Raw genomic sequence first — 11400 nt, 5'->3', positions numbered from 1 at the left:
GCATGCTGACTCCTGGTCTGCGGCGTCTTCGTTGTGCAGTCTTAAAGCCCCAAACTGAGAAGCACTGTGACATATGCTTTATGTTCAGACCTATTTTATTTTTCTAATGTTAATTTAAGTTTTGGTCAGAGGAGGGCAGAGAGAGGGAGAGAGGAAGAGAGAGAATCCCAAGCAGGCTCCGAGCTGTTAGTGCAGAGTCAGGCTCAGGCCTCAAACTCACAAACCGTGAGATCGTGACCTGAGCCAAAGGCAGGAATTGGACGCACAACGGACTAAGCCACCCAGGCTCCCCAGCGCTATTTTCAATTAGGGCCACCAGTGACTGGTTTCTTACTTTGTGAGAAAGGAATAAAAGAATTTAAAACACACACACACACATAATTTCTTCCTCTGCCAACTATTCAACCCATGAATTTATTTCCAGTAAAATACAATCCTGCGTCCCGAGAGCATTTGGCATAAGACAGTTCTAGAAAACAAAAAGAAACACATCCGTGTTTCAGGCATCCTGTCTCGAGGACTCATGAGAAAGCACTTTATTTTAAAAATAATGACGGGTTACTGTGAATTCTGCACATACGATTTGCCGGGAACATGCTAAACGTGTCACGGTATTTTTTTCACCTCAAAACAAGCCAGTGAGAGGGGTATCTGTGCCCTCCTTGCACAAGAGCGAACTGTGATCCCCAAAGACAGAAGAAAAGACTGCATTCGAGCCCAGGGTTGTGTGGCTCTGGTGTGGGCATGCTCCCCCCTCGCCCCCCCACCCCCCTGCACAGAGCAAACATTCCAGGTGGGAAGACAGAATCATGATGGCAGAACATCCTTGTGCACCCAGACTCTCTCAGGCATCTGAGCTGCCCCTGGCATGTGCAGGACCCAGCATACACGCTCCCCTGCCTCGGGTGCAGGCAGGGAAATGGAGGTGGGGGGGTGGGGGGTGGGAAGGAAGCTCTGAGACTGTTCCCATTCACGACGACCCTTTCCTGGCCTCCGTATTTCCGATTCGGGCAATCCATATCAACATCACAGAGTCGGACTCTTATACACCGGTGCTCCAGGACGGTATGGTGGGGCGACCCTGGGAAAGTCGTTCTAGCTCCCAGAATCTGCTCTGTGACAACAGCACATCCCTGGGCGTGCCTCTGGGTGTCTTCAACATGTCCCACAATGCCGTGCACCCTGGAGACGGAGCAGGTGCAGAGAGCACAGAGAGACAGAGTGGAAGACGCCTCTCGTTGATCTCCTGGCCGGCATCCTGGGGAACAGTCAACATCAAGACAACAGGACAGAGAAGGAAAACCTGAAGCCATCAATTCCTGGAAAGAGCTCCATTTGGGTTGCAAGAGTGAAGAATGACAAGAGCCGTGCCGGGCTGGATAACTGTGGTTTTACATGACTTTAGTCTTCCCAATTCCTTCTGTGTACAAAGTCCCACCTGAAAGCACAGCTTTGCAGGTCGTGGGGCTGGGAGCTCACGCGGGGGCTGCAGCCCAGCCCAACCAGCAAGCCTGGTGACCGGGACGGAAGGGGCTGGCAAAGCTGTGGCCCAGGCTTGCCAGGGCACTGGGCCAATGGGGGTCTGCACCCTAGAGGCCGGCAGTGGGGTGCTCAGCCTCTCTTCCAAACTCCGTGGCATTTACCATCTGCAATCTTCTCGACTTTTCAACCTTAAGAGCAAACACAAATGAGGGCACGCGCCTCTCCCCCTCGCCAAATTTGTATTATGATGAAAAAGTTCTTCTCTCACTTGGTGGAGAGAAAAACATTCCATGAATCCCTTGGAAATCATAAATAACACGGTTTCAAGAAGCTATGATGTCATCCTTGCTTCCTGAGCAAAAAAAAAAAAAAAAGTCAACATGACATTTCAATGAGCACCAAACACAAGACAACAGCTCTCTCCAGGGCTGGGCTCCAGTCAAGTCCTCCCTGAGCGCGGGTCTGTTTATCTTGCACTGAAGTCCCAGCCACATCAGGAACACAAAGTGAAGGGGACCATCAAGGGGACGAGGGTTTGATTTGAACCGGAGACGGGTCGCGGTGCGTCCAACCGAAATAGACCACGGTGCGTTCTGTGATGAATAACTCTTCCATCCACACCTGCCCTGCCTTCCTTCCCTCGTTCCCCACATGCTTGTCCCACATCCTGGACATGGCACTGGGCTCCCAACTCAGAGCTGAGAGGGGGCTCTGAGGTCCAGTAGGAACCGGAGGGGCAGCCCAGCGGGGGCTGCGGGGAAGGGCCCCTGGACGTCTCAGAAGCCTGAGCAGAACCGGAAGGGACACAGGAATGGTGCCCGCGGCGACCAGGGAAAGGCCATCCCAGAAGGAAGGGCAGGGAGCCGGTGGACCCAGTGTCAGAGAGGCTACACCGCCTTCTTCCCGCGCACCTGCAGGACGAGAGACACACCTCACGTCCACCAAGATGCTCACTAGATTTCAGAAGAAAGGGCTCTGGAGAGCACAGCCAGCCGTCACGAGGGTGTTGTGAGAGAGAGAGCAGGTAGTTCAGTTCAAGTTGACGGAAGGGGGGGAGGGGGGGCGGGGCACTCGCTAACCAGGTGTCCGGCCCCTCACTCAAGTGAGGACCTATCTCTCACCATCCCGGAGGCTGGCGCTCCCACACCGAGGACAGGGGCTTCTCAGCCAGGCGCAGGGTCCCCGGGTGACCGCAAGAAGTCCCGGACCCCATCATCACTGCCCCCACAGACTCTCCTATATGTCCCCCTTGGGCCCCCGCAGGCACCCCCTCCCCCCACCTCTGGCCTCGGTGTCCCTCCTCGTGGGTGAGCTCCAGCTGTGACCCCGAACCCCCCAGCTGCCCCCTTGTGCTGCTTTCAGCCGGGATTTTGTCAGATGCATGGCTGGCGACCACCACCCACTTTCTGCAGCCACGTGCAGACTGCTCCTTCCGTGCACCCCGGGTAGTTTTAGCTCCTGGATCGTCCTGATCTCTCCAATGTCTCTGGAGAAGCCCCAGGAGAGATCCCTTCAGCACCGACCCTCCCTGCCTTTGTGTCCCTCTTCTCAAAAAGTTTGTCCTCGCCGCCCCAGCGCATCCCACACCTGACATCACCAATGACGGCGGCTCCTCTGTCCGCTCAAACATCACACCTGTCATCCCCTGTTCGTCACTCACACTCACGCCCTCTGGCCCTGAGGCTCCAGAAGATGTCAGCCCCTGGCATGAACTCCCACCTGTGGACCCCAGTCCTAGTCCCTCCTGACACAGGTTGGATCTTACATTATGACCACTCAACTCCCTTGCACGCCTGAAACACTCCAAGTCTGGTTAACAGTGTGGCTGTACCAACTCCAAGCCTCCCCACTGCCCAGAGAGAAAAATCCACAACCTGCCGGTGATACCAACTTATGTTCTATTGGTGGCCAGGCACCCAGGGAAGATAACTACCACTGTGCAGGGTGTGTGGGAAAGGGGTCCTCACACATTCTCTCTCCCTGCACGCCCACTCTGGGCTGATGACCATGCTCCCAGTGCAGGCAGAAGTAATGCCAAGAAGACTCCCGACTTGTCTTCTGCACACTCAGCCGACCCACATAAATCTGGACCATAAAAGCTGGCTTCCTTCGTTTCACTCAACAAATACTTACGGGAGATTCTTCTAAGTGCTGGAGATTCTGTAATGAAGGGAGAAAAAAGGAACAAACCCCTGCTTTCACTGTGATTATATATTAGTTTCCCATTACTGCTGTAACAATTTCTTCCAAATTTAATGTCTTAAGTCAACACAAATTGACAGTTCTGGAGGGCGAGAGTCCAAAATTTGTCTTCAAGGGCTAAAATCAAGGTGTCTGCATGGCTGGCTCCTTTTGGGCTCCAGGAGAGAATCCGTTCCTTTCTTCCTTCACTGACAGAAAGTCAGCGTCCCTTGACAACTGGTCACATCGCACAACCTGGTCCATCATCACGTGTCTTCCTCCCTTTCGATTTATCGCCTGGTTAGGATCTGCATGGAATACCTTACCAATCTTATTTCCAACTCCTTTGTGTCTTGGTACCTACAGTGAGTCTCTTGTAGACAGCACAGAGCTGGATCATTTTTGAAAGAAATATGTGCCGTAAATCTCTGCCTTTTATTTGGATACTGTAACCCATTTACATTTAAAGTAGTTAATATTCAGGAAGGGCTTGCTTCTACCATTTTGTTATTTATATTTCATATTGTTTTACACCATTTTTGTGTCTCATTTCCTCCATTACTACCTTGTTTTGTGTTAATTTCTCTAGTATACTGTTTTTATTCCAATCTCACTTTCTTTTCTTAATAGTTTCTGTTTATTTTCTTAATTAAATCTTTCTTTGGTTATTTCCTACTTCATAACCTGGAGATAATAAGTAACATCTTTAATAGATAACAACATAGATTAAATAATACCAACTTAGACTTAATTATATAAAAACTCTACTATCATACAGCCCCTCCTTTCCTTTACATTGTTTTTGTCACAAATACATCTCTATACACTGGGTGCCCATTAAACATAGATTTATATTGAATTTTTATTCATTTGGATTTTAAACCATATAGGAAAAAACAAAAGAAGAGTTATAAGCCCCAAATACAGTACCTAGCTCTCATATTTTTCTCTATAGTTGCTTTTACACATGTTCTTTATTTTTTCATATGGCTTTGAGTTTCTATCTATTGCCCCTTTATTTCAGCCTGAAGAAATCTTTTTAGCATTTTTTAGAGGTCAGGCCTAAATGTAATGAGCTCCCTCAGCTTTTGATTACCCAGGAATGTCTTAATTTTGCCTTCATTTTTTAAAAAGTCTTATGTATGTATGTATGTATTTTGAGAGAGACAGAGTGGGGGAGGGATAGAGAGAGAGGGAGAGGGAGAGAGATTCCCAAGCAGGCTCTGTGCTGTCAGCACAGAGCCTGATGAGGGGCTTGAACCCATGAACTGTGAGATCACAACTGAGCTGAGACTGAGAGTTGAACACCTAACTGACTGTGTCACCCAGGCACCACTCACCTTCATTTTTGAAAGAGAGTTTTGCCAGATATAAAATTCTTGATTAACGGTTACAGTTGACCCTTGAACAACAAAGGTTTGCACTGCACGGGTCCACTTATATGTAGATTCTTTTCAACAATTACAGTACAGCCCTGTAAATATAGTTCCTCTTCCTTATGATTTTAACAACATCTTTTCTCTACAGTACTTTACTATAAGAGTACAGCATTGTAACACACAACATATGTGTTGAGTGTCTATGTCATTGGTAGGGCTTCCAGTCAATAGTAGGCTATTAGTAGTTAAGTTTTGGGCGAGTCAAAAGTTGTACGTGGACTTTTGGCTGCATGGCAGGGGGGAGGGGGGTCTGCCCCAACCCCCACACTGTTCAAGAGTTGACTGTATTTCTTTCAGAACCTTAAATCTCTCACCACCTTCTTTCTGGCCTCCATGCTTGCTGTGGGGAAATTGGCTGTTTTTCTTACTGAGAATCCCTTGTACGTGAACATGACAAATTTCTCACTTGCTGCTTTCAAGATTCTTTCTTTGCCTTTATCTTTTGAAAAATATGATCATAGTGTGTCACAGTACGGATATCTTTATTTGCCTGAAGTTCACTGAGATTCTTGGATGCGCAGATTTAGGTATTTCCTCATTTTGGTGAGTTTCGGCAATTATTTCTTAAAATATTCTTCCTTTTCTCCCTCCTCATCTTCTGGGACTCCATTACGCATCTGTTGTTACACTTAATGGTGCCCCAGGGATCTCTTAGGATCTGTTCATTTTTCCTCATTCTTTTCCTTTCTGCTTTTCAGACTGGATCATCTAAATGGAGCTATCCTCAAATGTGTTGATTTTCTTCTTCCTGATAAAATCTGTTGTTGAACCTCCCTAGTGAGTTCTTCATTTTAGATACTGTCTTTTCAACTTCAGAATTTCTACTTGGTTTATTTTCATATTTTCTTTCTGTGTGCTGATATTCTCTATTTATTTAGACTTCATTTTCCTGGTTTCCTTCAGTTTTTGTCTATGATTTTCCTTTAGCTCTTTGAGCAGATTTAAGATTATTGAGTTAAAGTCTTTTCATAACAAATCCAAGGTCTGGGCTTCCTCAAGGACAATTTCCATCTATCTATTTTTTCCTGTGAGTGGGTTATACTTTCTTATTTCTTTCTATGTGTTGTAATTTTCTGTAAATAACTGGACATTTTGAATATTATGATGTGGTAACTCTGGAAATCAAAATCTCCCTCTCCCCAGGGTTTGCTGCGGCTGCTTTTTTTGTGGGCTGTAGTCGTTTAGTGCCTCTTTCTGGAATACCATTCCTTGTCATGTGCGGTCACTGAAGTCCCAGTTGTGCGAGCTCAGCGGTCAGCTAGTGATTTAACGGACAGGTCACACGCCTGAAGCCAACATCGTAAAATACTCTCCCAGGATTGGCAGATCAGCTTGTGTTTGTGCGCTCCCTCCACGCTTGGCCACGCCATTTACAATCCCGCCCTAGCCTTCACTTCCAGCTTGAGCAGAGCCTGAATGTTGGTTAGAGATAAAAGTGGAGGGTCTTCCCAGACCTTCCTGAGCTCCCAGCCCTGGGCATGTGTGTGGCCTCCCAGACCCTCCAGGAAATGTGGGAGATGTTCAAAGCTCTATTCCCTTGTGCTTATCCTCCCCCCAGCCTCATCCTAAACCTTCAGTCTGATTGCTGCCTGTTCTGCTGTTACCCCTTGCCTCGTGCTAACATATCTGTCTTCAAATGCCTCTGACAAATGCCACCCCCAAGTCTGTTCCAGCCCTGCGAAGGTTCCAAGGAAAGTAAAACAAAGCCCCCAAGCAATCTCTCTGGGAGGCACCTGCCAGACACACAGCCATACATCTAGGAGACCAAAGTCAGTATTGCCCCTTCTGGCATAAGCGAGTCACATGAGGAACACAGGCCAGCATCCCCACAGCCACCATGGAGCTGGGACATGCGGGGTTGTAGGAGGGCAAGTTAAAATGCCACAGTAGGGTCATCCTGAAATTCAGGAGCTTCTTTCTTCATAAAACATTCCCCTGGGTGACTAATTTTTTATTAGATTCCGGAATTTGGAAACGTTGTTTATGATCGTGTTTTCCAGCTTAATCAGCGCTTGAGTGGAAGAGACTCGCTGGCTGCTGGATCAGAGGATGGGGCTGCAGGGATGAGAAGAGTCACGAGGGTGCCCCGGGACGGGACAGTGGCGGTGAGAACAGGAAGGGAGACATGGCGTACTGAGAAGGTACGGACAGAAGGGTCTGCAGGCAGGTTGGAAAGCTGGTCACAAAAACTCTGGATTTGCCATGACAGGCCTGACTCCTGTAGGAGCCCTCCAGACTGGTCTCCCTGCGCCCAGCTCAAACTTCTGTCACCTGTTCTCAACAGAGCAGCCGGCGTGAGCCTTTCAAACGCCAAATCGGGTTATGTTACTCCCATGCTCCAGCACCCCGTCTCAAGTTCCTACCATGGCCGGCAGAGCCCTGCATAATCTGACTCCTTGAGACCTCTCTGTCCACCCCTCCTAACCCACTCACTCTGTTCCATGCCGGCCTCGTTGCTGGTCCTCCCACTCACCATACAAGTTTCTGCCTCAGGACCTTTGCACTTGTGTTCCCCAATACACTGGGCTCCTCCCTCACTTCCTTATGTATCTAGGCAAATGCCACTTTGCTAGAGGTGCCCTCCCCAGCTGCCTTGTGCAAACAGCAGATTCGACCACTCTTGCTTGTCCTGGCACTTCCTGCTCCCCTTTTAATTTTTTTGATGTGTATTTATTTTTGAGAAAGACAGAGACAGAGCGTGAGTGGGGGAGGGGCAGAGAGAGAGGGAGACACAGAATCGGAAGTAGGCTCTGGGATCCGAGCCATCAGCACAGAGCCCGATGCGGGGCTCAAACCCACAAACCGTGAGAGGCTGAGCTGAGCCAAGATCCCGACCTGAGCCAAAGTCGCACGCTTAACTGACCGAACCCCCCGGGCGCCCCTGGTTGCCTCTTTATCTGATCATTCTCCTTCCACATCCCCTTTGCCCCACAGGATATTAGCTGTGAGCATGAGACTGTGGTTTTCCTCGTGTCTGTATCCCCAGCACCTTGAACAACACCTGCAGGCAGGACAGTGAAGTGCATCTTTCCTAAGGTCACAAATTATACAGTCTCATGAGAGACACGGTCATTCTGCTCGGAGACTCCACGGATGAGAAGGGAAGAGAAACCAGCACACCAGTGATGGTTTACAAAGGATGGGCTCCACACTGCCAACAGGCACGGGGAGGAGGGTCAACAGTGTTCCTGGGATTCGCTGAGCCCCGTGGACACGATGGCACGAGAGGACCAGGCAGCCTGCAGCCCCATTGGGACGATCCTGCCTCTTCCTTTTTTGGTCCACCTAAGGCTTCATTTGAAGAGAAACAAAGCAAAATATTCCTGAACCTTAAAATAATGTTGAAAAATAACTAGCCCACAAAAATTAACTCCAAATGGATTAAAGACTTGAACATAAGACCTGAAACCATAAAGCCCCTAGAAGGACACACGTGTAGTACCTCCCGCACATGGGTCTGGGCGAGGATTTTTTTTTTAATGTGAACCAAAAGCAAAAGCAACAAAAGCAAAAATAAACAAGTGGGGAGACATCAAACTATAAGAGCTTCTGCGCAAAAACGGAAACCGTCAACACAATGACATTTTTCTACCGAATGGGGATCATGTTTGCAAGTCATACATCCGAAAAGGAGTTAATGTCTAAACTATATAGTAAATTCATACAACTCAGTAGCCAAAAAAAAAAAAAAAACCCAAAAAACAATCAAATTTAAACATTGGCCAAGGAACTGAGCAGACATTTCTCTGAAGAATTCATCCAGATGCCAACAGACACACGAAAATGTGCTCCGCATCACTCATCGTGGGGGAAATGCAAGTCCAAGCCATGATGAGACACCACCCCACACCTGTCAGAGTGGCTGACATTAACAGGAGATGACAGGTGCCGGCCAGGAGGCCGAGGAAGGGGAGGCCTCGTGCACGGTTGGTGGGAACGCAGACTGGTGCGGCCGCTCCGGACGACAGTGTGGAGGGTCCTCGAAAAGCTGGCAGTAGACCCTCCCTGCGGCCCAGCCATCTCACTACCGGGTATTCGCCCAAAGGAAACGAAATTGTCAACTTGAAGTTACCTCCGCCCATGCCGACTGCAGCCCTGTTCACAGCCGCCAACACGTGGAAACCTACGTGGCCACTGGCAGAGGAGCTGATGCTGAGGAAGATGTGGTTCTCTCTCTCTCTCTCTCTCCCACACACACACACACACACACACACACACACACTGGCTGGAATATTATTCAGCCATAAAAAAGACAAGTACCATATGATGTCTCTTATACACAGAATCCAAAAACGAAACAGAATGAAACCGAGCCCATAGATGCAGAGAACAGGTTGGTGGTTCCCACAGTCCGGGGGTGGGGGAGTGAGTGAACTGTTGTTCCGTGTTTCGGTTTAAGCAAGTTGACTAATAAAAGAGGAAAAGAGAGAAAACAGCTGGTCTACACCACAGGCAGAGTCGGTACCCAATTCCTACGCTCTGGCCCCTGCCTGGGGGAGCCCTGCCACTGACCACTGCAGGGTCAGGGCTCTGCTCCCTGGTCCTAAAATCCAACACGAAGGGGCTTCCGTGCGGTGCCCTCCAGCTCCAACAGTGTGGGTCCGAGTCCATAAACATTTGGACAAACAGCAGAGCACCCTCATGAATAAAACAGTTGAAACCGAGGATTCACCAACCGTTTACTTTCCCCCCGGGGGACTCTCTGCCATCGCTTGGCTTTGACCATCGGTCCTTGGAATGAGGTTTAATGAGCAGCTGTGATTCAGGCCGTGCAGTTGCAGTGAGTTGAACTTTGATATTACATTTTTCATTCTCTTCCTTGCATTTGAAAGATTTGCACCAGGTTTAGGAAGACTCCCTTCTCGGCTTTGTTTACAACAGACGCTAGGGAACTACAGCGAAGAAGGGAGAAGCACCATCACCTCTCCACATAAACTTCCATCCGCTTCCCCAGTAGATGCAAAAAAACCCCAAAGCAGGTGGCGGGGTGGGCACAGACCCCACAGAAACGCACAGAGTCCTCTCCTCTTAAAGACACACAATCCTCACGTCACATTTTTAAAACCCTTGACATTTAAAAGAGAGGCTCCCTCCTGCGAAAGCCGTTTCTGATTAACTGTTACGGCCAGTAATGCAAAACCAAATCCCATGGGGTTCTTTATCACAACGGACTTACAGTCTTTGAAAAATGGGAACAATCAATATCTAAAAGCACCCCACTAGGGAATGGAGAGCGTGTGCTGGAGGATGAGGGGTTCTCCGTGGGGTAACGAAAATGTTCCAGAATCAGATAATGGGATGATTGCACAAGGACATTAAAAGCCATGGAATTGTGCCGTTTAAAGGGGTGAACTGCACCAATGTGCCTGAGCAGGGGGATCAGGAAGGGCCTATGGATCAGAGAGGCTATCACAGCTCTCCCCCGACCCACAAAGCCCCACACAGCCCCCTACATTCACCGGCCCCTCTCCCTGTGTGTGGCTGGCTGTGTCCAAGCCCCACACTGGCCTCTCCTCCAGACCACTCCAACTGGGGTCCCCGTCCTGCCACCTGCCATGTGTCCCCGAGGGGATCCCTGTAACGCGCCCCCCCCCAAGCTCAGCCACAGGCGCTGTCCTGACCATGGCTGCCTCCTCTCTGGTCTGCCCCCCAAAGTCGACTGTCACACATCCCCCAAGGGACGCGCTCAGGTGCGCGGGCCGGCCATGCAGTTCCAGACGCTAAAGCCCACCCCCCCCCCCACCCCAGACTACAAATCCAAGCCTTGTGCACCTGACGCACACACCTGGGCAGCCTCAGGCACCTGCCCTGGGCACCCACTGTGCACTTCTGTGGTTCCCGGGCCCATTTGCTCCCACACGCTCAGCGATTGTGGGACCGACCTGGCCTCTGTAACCTGGTGACTCTGCAAACCAGAGAAATGTGTCGAGAGCTGCCCTGCCCTCCTGCTCAGTGCAGCTGGGAATGAGTTCGAGGGGGCCCGGGCACCCTGCTCCATAGGTGACCCTGTACAGGGGAGGGCGGATCCGAGGGATGAAGGGGGCCCTGGGGGTGTACCCGCCCCGTCCAGCTCTTGGAGGCTGGGGGGGGCTGGGGGGGGGTGCTGCGCTCCTTACAGCATCCCGGGCCCCCTGTGGCCCCTTCCCTCTGCTCAAGGTCCCCTGGAGAGTCTGTCCTCCCCTCCCCTTCCCTCTCCCACCAGCCCTCACCCCAACCCTCTCACCGTGCATGGCACCACTGGCCTGTTCAACCCTCCTTCTGTTCAGGAGTCGAACTATTTTATGAAGTTTCTACTGGA

This window comes from Panthera leo, chromosome A2 (genome assembly GCF_018350215.1).
Source record: "Panthera leo isolate Ple1 chromosome A2, P.leo_Ple1_pat1.1, whole genome shotgun sequence".
NCBI classification, from domain to species: Eukaryota; Metazoa; Chordata; class Mammalia; order Carnivora; family Felidae; genus Panthera; species Panthera leo.
Note: the sequence above shows the minus strand (reverse complement) of the source record.